This window comes from Microcaecilia unicolor, chromosome 7 (assembly GCF_901765095.1).
Source record: "Microcaecilia unicolor chromosome 7, aMicUni1.1, whole genome shotgun sequence".
NCBI classification, from domain to species: Eukaryota; Metazoa; Chordata; class Amphibia; order Gymnophiona; family Siphonopidae; genus Microcaecilia; species Microcaecilia unicolor.
Window position 1 is genome coordinate 256,286,198 of NC_044037.1, and position 16,163 is coordinate 256,302,360.

Below are 16,163 nucleotides of genomic sequence, written 5' to 3' on the forward strand. Positions count from 1 at the left end.
TGCTTCCTCTGCCTGTTCCTCGTTAGATACAGATGAGTTGCTTTCAGACATCTGCCTTGGTATGGCATTTATATACACTGGCATGTCTATTATGGTTCTAGTTTCATATTCTGGATGATAAGGCTCATCTGGGATAATCCAGCCTTTATCAACCCTTTTGTTTTCATCAAAATATGTAACATGTCTTATGCCAACAATGCCAGTTTTCAGATTCAAAATTCTATATCCTTTGTGTCCTGGAGCATAGCCAACTAAAATGCCCCTTTCTGTTGTGGAATCCAGCTTATGCCTTCTTTGCTTTGGTACATGAGCATATGCTGTACTTCCAAATGTTCTTATGTGTGACAGGTTTGGCTTCCTACCATGCCATGTCTCATGTGGTGTGCGCTCAGCGCCTTTAGTTGGCATTCTGTTTTGTAGGTACACTGCTGTGAGAATGGCTTCCCCCCATAGTCTTTTAGGGAGATTGCTATCTGACAGCATACATCTGGTCATTTCCACAAGTGACCTAAATTTTCTCTCTGCAACAGAATTTTGCTCTGGTGTATAAGCTACTGTTGTGATATGCTGAATGCCTTCTTGTTCTAGAAATGTGCGCATGCTTTGCGAAGTGAACTCACCACCATTGTCGGTCTGAAGAACCTTTGGTTTTCTTTCAAATTTATTGCTCACCATGGCTACGTATTTCTTCAGCATGTCTGTGACTTGACTTTTTTCTTTCAGCAAATAGGCCACACAATATCTAGAGAAATCATCCAAGAATATTAGCACAAAACTGTTATTTCCCAATGATGGGATATTAAACGGTCCACATAAGTCACTGTGTATTAAGTCCAGTACTTTATTACTCCTATTTCCTGTGTATGCAGGAAATGAGGGTCTCACACCTTTTTGAGTAACACAGTCTATGCATTTCTCCATTTTACCAGCATCTGCACTTATCTGAATGCCGGTGGCCAGTTGCTTACTGTAAAGATCCTGGATCACCTTAGAATCACGATGTCCCAGGCGGCGGTGCCAGATTTCCAGACTACATTTACCATCATTCTTCCTTACTTGCGCCATATGTGAGGCTTCACCTGAAATGTTCAGCTTATAAACATCATTATGCATAAAAGCTTCAGCATACACTTCATCATTTTTAGAGATTGTGCACTTACTGTTTTCAAAATGAATCACAAATCCCTTCTTATCTAATGTAGATACACTAAGCATATTACAAACTGCTTGGGGAATATACAAGACATCACTTACAGGAATTTCTTTAACTTCATTAGACACTTTGCATTTTAAGAATCCAATACCTTTTGCTTGGATCTTAGCAGTCCCTGCGTTTGCAGTTTTAAGAATACCTTCCTCTGGACACATTTCCTGAAAGAAATCCTTACAATTGGTTAAATGGCATGTGCTCCCCGAATCCAAAATCCAAGTACTTTCATTTGAATTATTATTTACCATAGTCAAAGATTTTTCTGCCATTAGAAAGCCCTGGTGTTTATCTTTGTCCTTCATACATTTCCTGGTTTGAAAATTCTTTAGTTCCATTGGCTTAGGTGAGCTAGAGGGAGTGTTTTGTGTTTCCTTACACCATTTAGATACATGTCCCTCCTTTCCACATGAGTAGCAAATCAGCTTGCCCTTGGGTGGAGTTTTCCCATAGCTCCGCCTTCCTCTGTTCTTTGCCAAGAAATTTGTTTCATTTCTCTCTGACTGACTTTGAGAACACATCTCCTCAGAATCATTTATTATGCATTCCTGCCTTAGTTTTGATGTTGCCTGTTCAAAAGATTGCCCTTCAATGGCCTCATTTACAGACCTAAAAACATCAAACTTCTTTGATAGTGAGGTAAAAAGAAATGCTCTTTTCAATGCATCACACATGGGAATTCCTGAAAGTTCTAACTTTTGAAATGAAGACATAAGATGCATAATGTGATCATTACATTTACTTTTATCCCTTAATTTGGTTTCATTCAACTCTGCCAGCCAAATTGGTTGCTGCTTTGCATATGTAGTTGCATACATAGTTCTCAGTTTATATAAAATGTCCTTTGGTGTATCTTTTCCCTCCACTAATATGGCTTGTTTCTCTGAGAGAGCTTCCAAAAGCATGCACTTCACATAATAGTTTGCATTGTCCCATTCAGCCATATTTTCATCTGTTCTGTCTTGGTCTAAGCATATATTTAATCCTTTTGCTCGAAGGAGACATATGAATCTTAGTTCCCACTGCCGATAATTAAACTCAGTTAATTTAGGCACCTTGAGAGAATAGAAAAATGGTGAATTTCTTCCCTCAGCCATTTTCTTAGCCTTCTGTCTGCTGTGTGGGGGGAGAGAGAGACAGACTGAATCTTTCCTTTAAAACTTAAGAGAAAAATGTGGCTTTTTTTACTGCCTGGTAATATTTCTCTTCTTTTTCAATTCCTGGCCCCTGGGCCCATAACCCTTTTGTTGGATTATTTGTAGTAAATAATTAGCAGATTTTAGTACACACAGCTTCAGCTTTAGAAATGTTAATTTCTTTCTTCATCTCTCTCTCATTCACCCCTGAATAATTCACTGCTGAGTCAGTTTAAAGTTGAAGTAACAAAACATCTGTTTACTCACAGTTTGCAGTTAGATTATAATCAGACAGGCTTATATATACATATTATTATACATTTGTATTATCAGCTCCTTCCATGTGCTTAGATGGTAATGGATGCTCACACCATAGATCCTCTCAGGTTAGGAGAGATCATGAGCTCCATGTGCTCCATGTGCTGCATGTGCTGCATCTAACCCCCACAGGAAGTTGCATAGCTGTGTGACCTCTCTAAGTAATTCACATCAGAGGTCACAGAGTAATCACAGAGAAATAATAGGTGACAGGCAATGCATGTAAAAATACAATTACATTCCAACAAAAATTAGATTAAAATGAGGTCATTTCCTATTCTTCCCATGCTCAGAAAACAGTGCAGTTGATTAGGTGTTGTTGGAGGGAAATGAAAAGCAGTGTTCCTTACTGCTTTCATGGTGTGAACAGTACTTCTAGCTACACTTTTTCCTGATATCTAGCTAGCTGGCTAGCTAGCTACACATATGTATATATATATATATATATAGAGAGAGAGATTGATATAGATATATATAGATAAAGAGAAACCCTGTGCCAGCTCGGAGCTGTTGTTAGGGTTTTGAAGAAGCAGAGAAGCAGTACTGTTGAGCAATCAATAGGCAGAGACTTAGCAGTAGAAGCACAATAATGAGAGAAGCGCCCTGGTTGCCACTCACCGTCTGTATCCACTGCCGATGACTTGGGCTTCAGCTGGAGATTGGTGCAGCCTCCGCCTCAAAAATGCTAGAGCTCCCCAGTGGCTGCTCTACACCCTCTTCCCTCAATAATAATTACAAGGAAGCATAAAAAACAACATAAGGACATCAATCGCCCATCCACTTAAAATGGAAGAAACACACCAGGAAATGTAGGGCACAAATAGCTCATAGCAGCCACCCATGACATTTGTTTTGCATTTCTGCGTGATGAACATTTGTAGAATAAATTGGTCTTTAACACACAGGGGCCTAGTTAATCTGCTCTTTCCACCATTCCTTGGGATTGCCTGGCTGGGAATGGAAAAAGTAGGAGAGTGCCCACATGACCAGTACAAAAGAAGTCGAACCCCTTACCCACAAATTCCCCGGTATTGATCCAGTCTGGATTGGCAATAGTGGCTATCGTGAAAATATCGGCTGCCAGAAAAAGACATCCTGAAATGATGGCCAATTTATCCATAATCCCTCATATCTGGCGAATCGAGAGCACTCCCACCACTAGTTTTGTGCACATGTGCTGGGCATATCCCCCCTCTTCTTACTTACCAATGCTCAGCACTAACAGTGTGCATAAAATTTGTATACCATTAGCACTGAGCAATGGGGAGTTCTTTTTCAGTGGTGTAATGCAAGTTTTGAGCATCTGCCCCATAGAGTGCAGTCAGAGGGAAGTGGAAATTCTGCTCCTCCCTACATGCCCTGAGGCAAGCAGTAACTACAAAGCTCCAAATGGCATTGAGTGCAGAACACAGGCATTAAAAAAGGCTAATCACGAATACTTCCGGAAAAACCAAGATGGCGGCGTGAAGGGAGGACGGCGAGGTAGCTCAGCGGTGTTTGTTTGCCTACAGCACGATTTACCTGAGGTATGCCGAAGCGGAAGGGCAAGCGGGTGCCTGGTCCTGTGGCGCTCGTAGGCCCTGCTTCGGGCACAATGGACCGCTTCGTGGTGGTGGAAGGGAGTCGGCGGAGTTCGGGTGTCTTGATGTCGGGAGGGGCGGAGAGAGGCGAAGCGTCTCTGCTGCCCGAGACGGAACTCAGCCCGGAGGTGAGGGAGCCGCCTCCTATGCCGGCGTCGGTGCGAGATGCATGTGGACAGGGCTTCCCAGTTCCAGAAGAAGGGGCGGAGGGCCCTGCGACAGGACCTGGCTCGAGCAGGGGAACGCTGCATGCCCCGGAGGGGAGCTATACCAACAGGCAGGATGGCGGTGATTCAGGGGGAGGATTTCTGGAGGAGGAGGCTGGTCATTCCCTGGGGCCTGAGAGGAGTGCGGATTTCCTGAGTAAGTCTTCACTTTTAACTAAGCCTCAGAATTTTACCTTGGAAACCATTTGGGATGCGTTGCAGGTTTTGGAAACTTCATTGTCCAAAAAAATGTTATTGCTGTCGCAAGCTTCACAGCTACCAACAGAGACTGTAGTAAAAATGGGACAACAATTAAAAACTGTTGAAGAGAGAGTTGTGGCCCATGATTTGGCCATTAAGTCTGTTCAATCGGTACAAGCTACCATTATTACAGATAATAAATGGTTGCATAGGAAGATTGAGACTCTTGAAAATCGGCAGAGGGCTAATACTCTGCGAGTGATAAATTTTCCCAAACAACAACTGATTGCACCGATTGAGACTTTTAAAAGATATCTCTTTGATGTGTTAAAAGTGCCTGAACCGGCGTGCCCGCCTATCTCGCAGATTTATTATTTGCAACCTTTTAAGCGAGTGGTTCATGGTGAGCAGGCCGGTATTGGGGAGTCTGCGGTGCGTTTTGACACCTTGGACACTATCAGGGAGTTGGAGGGCGAAGAGGAGCGGCGGGAGTGAGCCACTCTTATAGTGACATTTGTTTCTCATTTTGATCGAGAAAGGATTCTGAAGTTATTCTTTAAATTCCGGAAAGAAAAGTTTTTGAATGTACAAGTGCGGATGTATCCGGATGTGACTAAGGTGACGCAGAGGAGGCGGCAAGCTTTTCTTAAGCTGCGCCCCACTGTGTTTCAATTGGGGGGCCTTTTTTGGCTCAATTATCCCTGTAAATGTGTGGTGAAGATTGAAGCTGTAAAGTATGTGTTTTTTGAACCTGTGCAATTGGAAGCATTCCTGGACTCTAGGGGGGGTGAGGGTGCTCCTTCTCTGTCACCTGGAGTAGAGATGTCATCTACACCTCAAATTTAGTAGTCTTCCACGCCTCTCATCAGTGCCTTTTTGGTGAAGGTATAGAGACGTTTATTGTTTGCCCAGAATTGTGGTTTGGTTTTCTGTTTATTGTGGACTAAGTTAGGAGACAGGAATGTAAGTTGAGGGGAAGATTTCCTGGGGAAAATGTACCTAAAAGTTCTCCTTAGTTGTACAAGAGGTTCTTGGAATTGTATATTTGCAATGTACAAATAAAGAATTATATAAAAAGGCTAATCACAAAGGACTGCAGAAATACAGGGACCTGGTCTATAAACATAATAATATACAGATATGTAATCTGTCACAAGCAGACAGCACAAGCTGTCCCATGCAATGGGACAGAACAAGTCCTATTCATGGGAGTGGCTGTGCTTAAACATAGTCTGCCTGATATTCAAAGCAATTTTATGTGGGCAGGAGAGACTTTTGCCTGCTTAAGTTGTTTGGGGCCACCTAACCACTGATTTTCAATGGCACTTAACCTGGCAGTGCTGCTGAATGTTGGTTCTGACTGGCTATGTCCAAAGTGGGCAGGTCAGGGCAGTGATGTAGCCAGATCCAGTATTTTGGATGGGCCCAGAGCTAACTTAGATGGGCCCTTCCACGGCACAGCACTTCAGAACCCCCCCCCCCCCCCCCCCCGAGATATTAAAAACATTATAGATTTTTTCACCTACCCCTCATCATCATCTCTCCTCTGCGGCATCTCGTCATCTGACTGCACATCGCTGATCCCCGTCCCTCCCTTAGGGGCTCTTTTACTAAGCCGAATGAATGTCTATGCATGCCCAACACATGGCTACCATGTGGCTCTTGTGGTAATTTCATTTTTGCCGCGCGTCCAATACGTGCGTCTGAAAAGTTTATTTTCTGCTGTGCGTATCGGACGTGCGCCAAGTGTCATTTGATGCGTGTAGGTCTTTATCGCCCGGTTACCACATGAGACTTTACCGCTAAGTCAATGACTGGTGGTAAGGTCTCAGACCCAAAATGGATGCAAAGCAATTTTCATTTTGCCACACGTCCATTTTTGGCAAAAATTTAAAAATTACAGGTGCACTGAAAAATGATTCTGCGTGAGCCCAAAACACGCGCCTACACTACCGCAGCCCATTTTTCAGTGAACCTTAGTAAAAGGACCTCTTAGAAAGGGAAGGCAGTAGTAGGAGTGCACAGCTAACGTTCAGGACTTGGTCCTTGCATTCCAGAAGTAGATTTTGAGCTGAGATTCCTAGGGGAAGATTCCTAAAGGAAAAAGAAAGCCAGAAGAGGTGTGTGAGGTATCTCTTGTGAGGCTTCAGGACTTAAAATCATGGTAGCTAAGAACCAGCACTACGGGTGAGCCCCTTTGAAACCTTTCCCAGTGAGGAGTGCTGGGAGCTTGCTGTGTTTGGGACTGCTGGTCAAATGAAGGATAAGGGTGATGCATTTCTTAGAAGTTAAGTTTGAACCTCAGTTGGGAAAAAGAAATGAAGATTCTTGACTAGAAAGAATTGTACTTAATTTTGCTGCTAAGAAGTCTATACTTCAGCTAATATTTTCTTTGAGACTGATGTTGATATTTTTATTTGTACTTAAACCTCTGAGTTTCTGACACTGAATAAGCTGTGTGGAAAAAAAAAACAATAAAAGTGCATTTATTTTGATTAACCAGAAAACCTGGACTGATTCATTTTTACTTCCATGGAATGAACTCCAGTTCAGTGCTCTTTACTATCCACATTACAAAGTGTATGTACCAGCCAATACGCATTTATGTTCTGAAATACCAACATACATATGTAAGGTTTATGGTCCATGGTTTATTTTAAGAATTTACTATAGGCTCATTTTTAAAGCACTTAGACTTAGGTTTAGGGTTACCATATGGCTCCAGAAAAAGGAGGACACATTGATTCAGTCCGGGTTTTGCTTCCATTGAAAGCCATATGGCAACCCTACTTAGGTTACTATCAGGCTTATTTTTGAAAGAGAAGGGCGCCCATCTTCCGACTCAAATCGGGATATGGGTGTCCTTCTCTCAGGGTCACCCAAATTGGCATAATTGAAAGCCTATTTTTGGCGCCATCAACTGCTTTCCGTCACAGGGACGACCAAAGTTCATGGGGGCGTGTCAGCAGCTTAGCGAAGGTGGGACCGGGGCATGCTTAAGAGATGGGGTTCTCGGCTGATAATGGAAAAAAGAAGATTGTCCCTGACGAGCACTTGGCCGACTTTACTTGGTCCATTTTTTCTTGCTATCAAGCCTCAAAAAGGTGACTCAACTGACCAGATGACCACCGGAGGGATTCGGGGATGACCTCCCCTTACTCCCCCAGTGGTCACCAATCCCTTCCCACCCTAAAAAAAAACTTTAAAAACTTTTTTTGCCAGTCTCTATGCCAGACTCAAATGTCATACCCAGCTCCATGACAGCAGTATGCAGGTCCCTGGAACAGTTAGTGGGTGCAGTGCACTTCAGGCTGACCCAGGCCCATCCCCCCCACCTGTTACACTTGTGGTGGTAAATGTGAGCCCTTCAAAACCCCACCAGAATTCCACTGTACCCACATCTAGGTGCCCCCCCTTCACCCTTAGGGCTATGGTAGTGGTGTACAGTTGTGGGGAGTGGGGTTTTTTTTTGGGGGGGGGGGTTGGGGGGCTCAGCACACAAGGTAAGGGAGCTATGCACCTAGGAGCAATTTCTGAAGTCCACTGCAGTGCCCCCTAGGGTGCCCGGTTGGTGTCCTGGCATGTGAGGGGGACCAGTGAACTATAAATGCTGGCTCCTCCCATGACCAAATGGCTTGGATTTGGTCGTTTCTGAAATGGGCGACCTCGGTTTCCATTATCGCCGAAAACCGGGGATGACCATATCTAAGGATGACCTAAGGACAACCATCTCTAAGGTCGACCTAAATGTTGAGATTTGGGCGTCCCCAACTGTAGTATCGAAATGAAAGATGGACGCCCATCTTGTTTCGATAATACGGGTTTCCCCGCCCATTCACAGAGCCGCCCTGCGAGGACTGCCCTGGTGGTAATGTCATTTTTTACACGCATCCACTAAGTACAGCGGAAATTAACCAGGGTGGTAATTGGCATTGTACGTGCATAGACCATTATGGCCTGGTTAACGAGTGAGACTTTACTGCTAGGTCAATTGGCGGAAGTAAGGTCTCAGGCCCAAAATGGACATGCACCAATTTTTATTTTGCCGCACATCCATTTTCAGCCAAAAGAAAAAGCCTTTCTTGCAGGTGTGCTGAAAAATGTACCTGCACACATCCAATACATGCGTCTACACCAGCGCAGGCCAGTTTTTGGCACACCTTAGTAAAAGGACCCCATAGATTATAATACAAAGATACAAAAGTAATACAAAAATGAGATGCATACCAGCAATGAAAATCCATTATTGATGCAGCAAATGCTGGGTTGAATGACTGAGATTTGAAAGTGCCTTTGAATTTAGACCTTGATTTTGTTAAATCTTTCATGTCCTGTATGAATAATAGTAGCTAGTTCTTTCCTATTATAATTTGGCATTCTTTTCTTTCCTACAAGCAGTACCTATTAATTTTAACTGTAAACTGCTTTGATTTGGTTACAACTAAGCAGTATAGCAAACTCAATAATGGATAAACAATGCTTCAGTATGTAAAGAACAAAGTAAGGAGTTCAATTGGGCTGGGGCAAGGTAGAAAAATGCTGACTGATGAGTACAATACAACCAAGCTTGGGATAGTGAAGGAATAGAAAGGAGTTCTGAAGAAGAGCAAAAATGGCAAGCCAGTTTATAGGGAACCAACAAAGAAGCCAGATACAAAGATGGAATTAGAAAAGGTACAGAGAAGGGCGACGAAAATGATAAAAGGGATGGGGTGACTTCCCTATAAAGAAAGGTTAAAGTGGTTAGGGCTCTTCAGTTTGGAGAAAAGACGGCTGAGGGGAGATATGATAGAGGTCTATAAAATAATGAGTAGAGTAGAATGGGTATATGTGAATTGCTTGTTTACTCTTTCCAAAAATACTAGGACTAGAGGGCATGCAATGAAGCTACAAAGTAGTAAATTTAAAACGAATCAGAGAAAACTTTTCTTCACTCAACATGTAATTAAACTCTGCAATTCATTGCCATGGAATGTAGTAAAAGCAGTTAGCTTAGTGGGGTTTAAAAAAGGTTTGGATGCCTTCCTAAAGGAAAAATCCATACACCATTATTAAAATGGTCTTGGGCAAAATCCACTGCTTATTTCAAGGATAAGCAGCATAAAATGTATTGTACTTTTTTGGGATCTTGTCAGGCACTTGTGACCTGGATTGGCCACTGTTGGAAACAGAATGCAGACCTTCGGTCTGTCCCAGTATGGCGATACTTATGAAAATCAAATTGTGTGTCAATATGACAGTTTTAAATTGGAACCAAATATGTACAGGAACCCAATGAAACTGATATAATAGAGGAGAAATTAGGTTCAATTTCTGAGCATGAGAAAGCATTGTGATTGCTGTATTCAGCGAATATTGAGGGAGTCCAACTAAGACCATACTGCAATAATCCAAACAGGATGTGACAAGAGTATGAAGAATCATCTGTTGATCATGCATATCCAAGAATGACCGGACTATTCAAATCTGTAAAAGGGCAACGAAATTGCAGATACAGGTATATATTGTTGTGTTGACCCCCCTGATATTTTAGACTTTAATGCTTATAAAATGGATGTTTCCACTGCACATTTGTGGCACATACACCTCCATTCCTGGATGTATTTCAGAATAATCTCTATCTCAGCTGATCATGTTCTAAAATACTAACTGAAATTGACATCAAATGACTTAAACTTCTCAATTCAGATTTAGATGTTGTATCTGAAATGTGCCTTTATTTCTGTCCTAAACAGTTTTGGGCAAGTTACTTTGTAAAAAAAATATATCAAAGTTACTAGGTAATGCAAGGAAAAAAATCATACATTACAGTTACTTGTTACTTGTTTAATAAAAGTAATATGTTAAGTTACTGTGAAAGTAATATGTACTTTTAGTTACTTTTTAATTCTTGGATATAAATTGTTGTTCTAGCATTATATAAAATTAATTCTAGCAATTGAAAATCTATCCATTATCAATGAAAACATCTAACAGAAAATGTTCAAGTTCTCAAATATAGGGATCCAATACAATTACTACTACTACTATTTAACATTTCTAAAGCGCTACTAGGGTTACGCAGCGCTGTACAATTTAACATGGAAGGACAGTCCCTGCTCAAGGAGCTTACAATCTAAAAGACAGGAGTACAATCTAGAGACAAGTGTACAATCTAAAAGACAGGTGTAGAGTCGATCTGAAAGGGCATACTATATTTCTCGAAAGGTTAGGTGCCGAAAGCAGCATTGAAGAGGTGAGTTTTAAGCAGAGATTTGAAGATTGGTAGGGAGGAGGCTTGGCGTAGGGGTTGAGGAAGATTGTTCCAGGCATAGGGTGAGGCAAGGCAGAATGAGCGGAGCCTGGAGTTGGCAGTGGTGGAGAAGAGTACAGAAAGGAGGGATTTGTCCTGTGAGCGGAGGTTACGGGTGGGAACATAGGGGGAGATGAGGGTAGAGAGGTAGTGAGGAGCCGCAGACTGGGTGCATTTGTAGGTAAGGAGGAGAAGCTTGAATTGTATGCGGTAACTGATCAGAAGCCAGTGAAGTGACTTGAGGAGAGGGGTGATATGAGTATATCGGTTCTGGCGGAATATAAGACGTGCGGCAGCGTTCTGAACGGATTGAAGGGGGGATAGATGGCTAAGTGGGAGGCCGGTGAGGAGTAAGTTGCAGTAGTCAAGGCGAGAGGTAATGAGAGCATGGACAAGAGTTCGTGTGGTGTGCTCAGAAAGGAAAGGGTGAATTTTGCTGATGTTGAAGAGGAAGAAGCGACAGGTTTTGGCAGTCTGTTGGATATGCGCAGAGAAGGAGAGGGAGGAGTCAAAGATGACTCCGAGGTTGCGGGCAGATGGGACGGGGAGGATGAGGGTGTTATCAACTGAGATAGAGAGTGGAGGAAGAGGAGAAGTGGGTTTAGGTGGAAAGACGAGGAGCTCGGTTTCGGACATGTTCAGCTTCAGGTGGCGGTTGGACATCCAGGCAGCAATGTCGGATAAGCAGGCCGATACGTTGGAAAAAAATAATACAAAAATAGCTAGCATAAGAGCAGTGCATAGCTCAATCAAACATTATCTATATACAGCAGTTCATGATGTGGCAGCACCAGGCACAGTCTTTTTCTGGTGTCATTGTCTTCAAAGAAACAAAAACTTGTTCAATCAGAATCATTGTTCACATGGTTCTAGTTTTTGAAGTGTTTTGATGTTGTTTAGAAATAGGTCCAATGACAGTTTTCTTGTACCAAGGCACTGTTTTTGAAGTATAATACCTGCTAATGCTTTAACTAAAACAGTTACTTTTACAACAAAGGAGCAATTGCATTTCAAAGTGTTTCTGTCATTCTGCATCTTCTTGGAGTCATAATTTGTCTATCCATGCTGAAAAGTCTTTCAACAGGAGCACTTGAATGTTATACTTCACAAACAGTACCTTGAGATGAGGAAACTATGCTACATTGATTACTTCACGAGAATTGCCATTCGGAAATAGGTCCAATTCAACAGCAACATCACTTCTGTCACTGCCATCAATATTCTGAAAAGAATTCATCTTCATCACCACAATCACTGCTGGATGAAGCTGGTTCAGTTTGTCCGGGTGGATGCAGTTTGTAGTCTTCATTGCTTTGAAAAGGAGTTCTTTGTAGTCCATCTTCATTTTGTTGTCTTCAATCCCATGAAGACAAAACTGTGGCAGCATAACTGAAAGCCAGAATGAAATCTTTATAATTAAGATAATGACCAAAACACTCATCAAGCCCACGTTGAAGTGCAGAAACCAGAGGTGAGGCATATTTAAGATCTGTACCAACTTCATTTTCAACATGACCAAAGTGGGCAGCAAAAAGCCCAAGTAGCATTTAGTTTCACTTTGTAGGACATCTTGAACAGCTGCTGGTGGACTCATGACATAGCAGTACCCACCCAGAAAAATTGTTTCATGCTGAGTCAGGTCACTCCCAAAGCTGTGCACAATTCATTCAACAGGCTGAGTTCATGTTTTGTCAACAATGGAATTAATTTTCTCAACATCATTAGGAACAATCGGCTGCATATTGCATTTTTCTTGTACAATATCAGCTGCCTCAGTACTTCAACTTGTCTTGCTCCATAATTCTGTACAATTTGTGACTGGGCTATGAAAAACAAATCTTCTTGTACAATGTATCATTACAAGCATCTCTGTGTCATTAACAGCTACCAAGTTCAGAGTGTGTGCAGCATATCATTAGTGCACTGACAAAGCTTACTTCTCTTCTACTGTATCGCAACCATCAAGACCTCCTCTATATTTGTAAAGGCAGTCTCTTCTGATTAAAGATTGAAAAACAAGCCACGATCAACTGAGTCAAACTGAAGGTTTTGACAAAGCGCCATTGTCTGTAATGGTCATTGTCATTTTAGCGGATAGATTATATTTATTGTGGACTGAAAAACAAGCCACAATCAACTGAGTCAAACGGGGGTTTTTGACAAAGCGCCATTGTCTGTTATGGTCATTGTCATTTTAGCGGATAGATTATATTTATTGTGGACAGTCTCAAGAGTTGAGATTATCAGATCATAAGTGAATTGCCCCTTTATATGTTGACATGTAAGAACAGCAGCATGGCACTATACAGATGTTTTGTCTAACCAGTGACTAGTTGCACCAAACTGCGATTATACTTGTCCAGATATTGGCACTTGTGCAAACATAGCATTTTGCCAAATTTATCCTCAAGACATCCAACTGGAGTTTTGTGACTCATAACTGATCTTGCTGGTTGAAGCTCAGAGACAAGCTGAATGAAAGCTGGCTGCTCAACAGTGCTGAATTATTATTATTATTCATTTTTATTATTTATTTGAGTTTTGCTCATATCTTTTTCAGTAGTAGCTCAAGGTGAGTTACATTCAGGTACACTAGATATTTCTCTGTCCCAGATGAGCTCACAATCTAAGCTTGTACCTGAGGCAATGGAGGGTTAAGTGACTTGCCCAAGATCACAAGGGGCAGTGGTGGGATCTGAACCAGCCACCTCTGGAGTTCAAGACCGGTGCTCTAACCACTAGGCCACTCCTCCACTGCCTGCATATCTTCTATGGCAAAGTTCATGATGAGGTCATCCACATGAGTCCGCAACACTTTGATGTCATGGTTAAAAAATAGATAATTGAACAAAAGTTTGGGGTTTTTTTGCTGGCATTGACGCCACTTTCAGGTTTGTGGCTTACAGGACATAATTTGCAACTAACATAAATATTATTCTATTTTGCTTATTAAATCAAAAACTTTGACTTAAACAGAGCATTCTAAATATCAAAGGCCTAGACACTTTATCAGCTTGTGCTGCACACTTCAACAATTTCACTCAAAAGGAAGTTTGCCAGAAAACGGAAGCAGCCCAATAATGGGCCTAGTGACGCAAAGAAAATTGGATCAGTATCACTAAAAAGTAACTATATAGAGTAACTAGTCATTCACGTAACTTTATAAGTCTATGCACTTTGAAAATGAGCATCATAGTACATTGAGGTTATTTGAAGTCATTTCATTCTCCAGGAAATCATAAAGCCATGGAATGAGAGCAGAATTGAGAGAACAGAACAACGGATGGAGGCTGAGAGAGAGGGGACATAGACTGTGATAAAAAGAGAAGTGGATGGGATTTGAAGCTGTGACCCTTCCTGTGCTGTCAGGGCTCAGACAATGCAGATGCTGCTGCATCTTTTGTGAAGTCTGCAGGTCTGAGCTTCTGCTGATGTGGAATCTGTGAGTACCAGAAGAAGTGCTGCAAGGGATGGCAGAAACCTCCCAAATTGCAAAAAGTGATCTACAAAACTGTCCACTCTGCAGACTTCACTTACTTAGGAACTAAATGGTGGAACTCCTTACCACCCAAAATAAGAAATATACAGGAATATGCTAGATTCCATAAAATCCTCAAATTGTTCCTGTTCAAACAAATCCTCACAAAGAATGACCATATCTCAAACAATTAATTATTACCTGAATTGGTTATTCCTCTATTTACCATTAACTTTCTCTTTGCTTCATTTACAATTTGTCATTCATAATAGATTTTCTAAATGTTAAACATCCATAGCTATCCCAGTATGTTTATGATATTGTATTGTAAAATTGGATTCTTACAACAAATTACTTCCTTATGCATTATTCTTTGTTATGTATCCTATACTGTTTATTGTAAGCCACATTGAACTCAAACTTGTTTGTGATGATGTGGGATATAAATGTCACAAATAAATTAATTAATCCAGAAAACAGGGATGTGCCTGGGATATGGGAAAGCAGACCAGAGGAATGGAAAGTGATCTTCATTCCCCATGCAGTTCTCCCTAGTCTTGTCATTCATGTGACCAGCATTTTTCCTGTCTTCCTCTTTCTCTCCTTGCCTTAGTATATTTCTATTTACTTTTGCTCTCTCCTCATACTTTCTGCTTCTTTTTTTTCTGTAATAATTTGGATATTGTAAACTGCTTAGCAGCATTGAAAGAGCGACTAGTGGCATATCGTCTTTGTAAATAAATAAATAAACAAACAAACTGAGAGAAGAGTTAAGCTAGCCAACGAGAAGAACCCTAACCTGCTGAGATGTAGGTGACTCAAGCCTTCAGGGAAGGAGAGCTAGGTAGGGAGGGATACTTTGTTGAGGATAAAAGTTTGTTTGTTTGTTTGTTTGTTTTAACATGTCTTGCTAGAAGTTGGACCATGATTGAGAGTGACAATCTTTACCAAACAGGACAAGGCTTGGAGAGGATGAAAGAAGGAATAGATGGCCATTTAGCTCACAGATGATGACTGAAGTACATAAGTAGTGCCATACTGGGAAAGACCAAAGGTCCATCTAGCCCAGCATCCTGTCACCGACAGTGGCCAATCCAGGTCAAGGGCACCTGGCACGCTCCCCAAACGTAAAAACATTCCAGACAAGTTATACCTAAAAATGCGGAATTTTTCCAAGTCCATTTAATAGCGGTCTATGGACTTGTCCTTTAGGAATCTATCTAACCCCTCAAAGAGTTGGCTGGGACTCATCACACCTTTATATAGCAAACTAACTTGGGACTTTTACAGTTCTAGTAGTACTAAATAGATTCAAATTAAGCATTCAGTCTTCTTGTTTGACGGCTCATAAAATATCTTGCAGTCTTCTTGGCAGTAGAAGTTTGAAAGTTGGCAAATTGGGTACACTATTTATGATTCAAAGCCTTGTAATAAGTATTTTCTACTGTAACAGCAGTGAACTGAAATTTGGATAAACCACTTAGAATTGTGAACTCTGACATGCACAGTAACTATGTCTTTGTAAAAGAATTTTGTAAAGTATTGGAGTTCTTGCTAATAGCACATTCATCTTTCTGCACACCATAAATCTTAAGAAAATTTCTATTACTCTGCAATTTGTCTGGCTTATGCTATTTATTAGCCATTTTATTCTGCTGCTTTAAGAAGTAATGTGATGTTCATTTTATTGCTGGTTCAATAAATTGTTAATTATAATGCAGTGATTGCTGCTGACGTGATTTAAA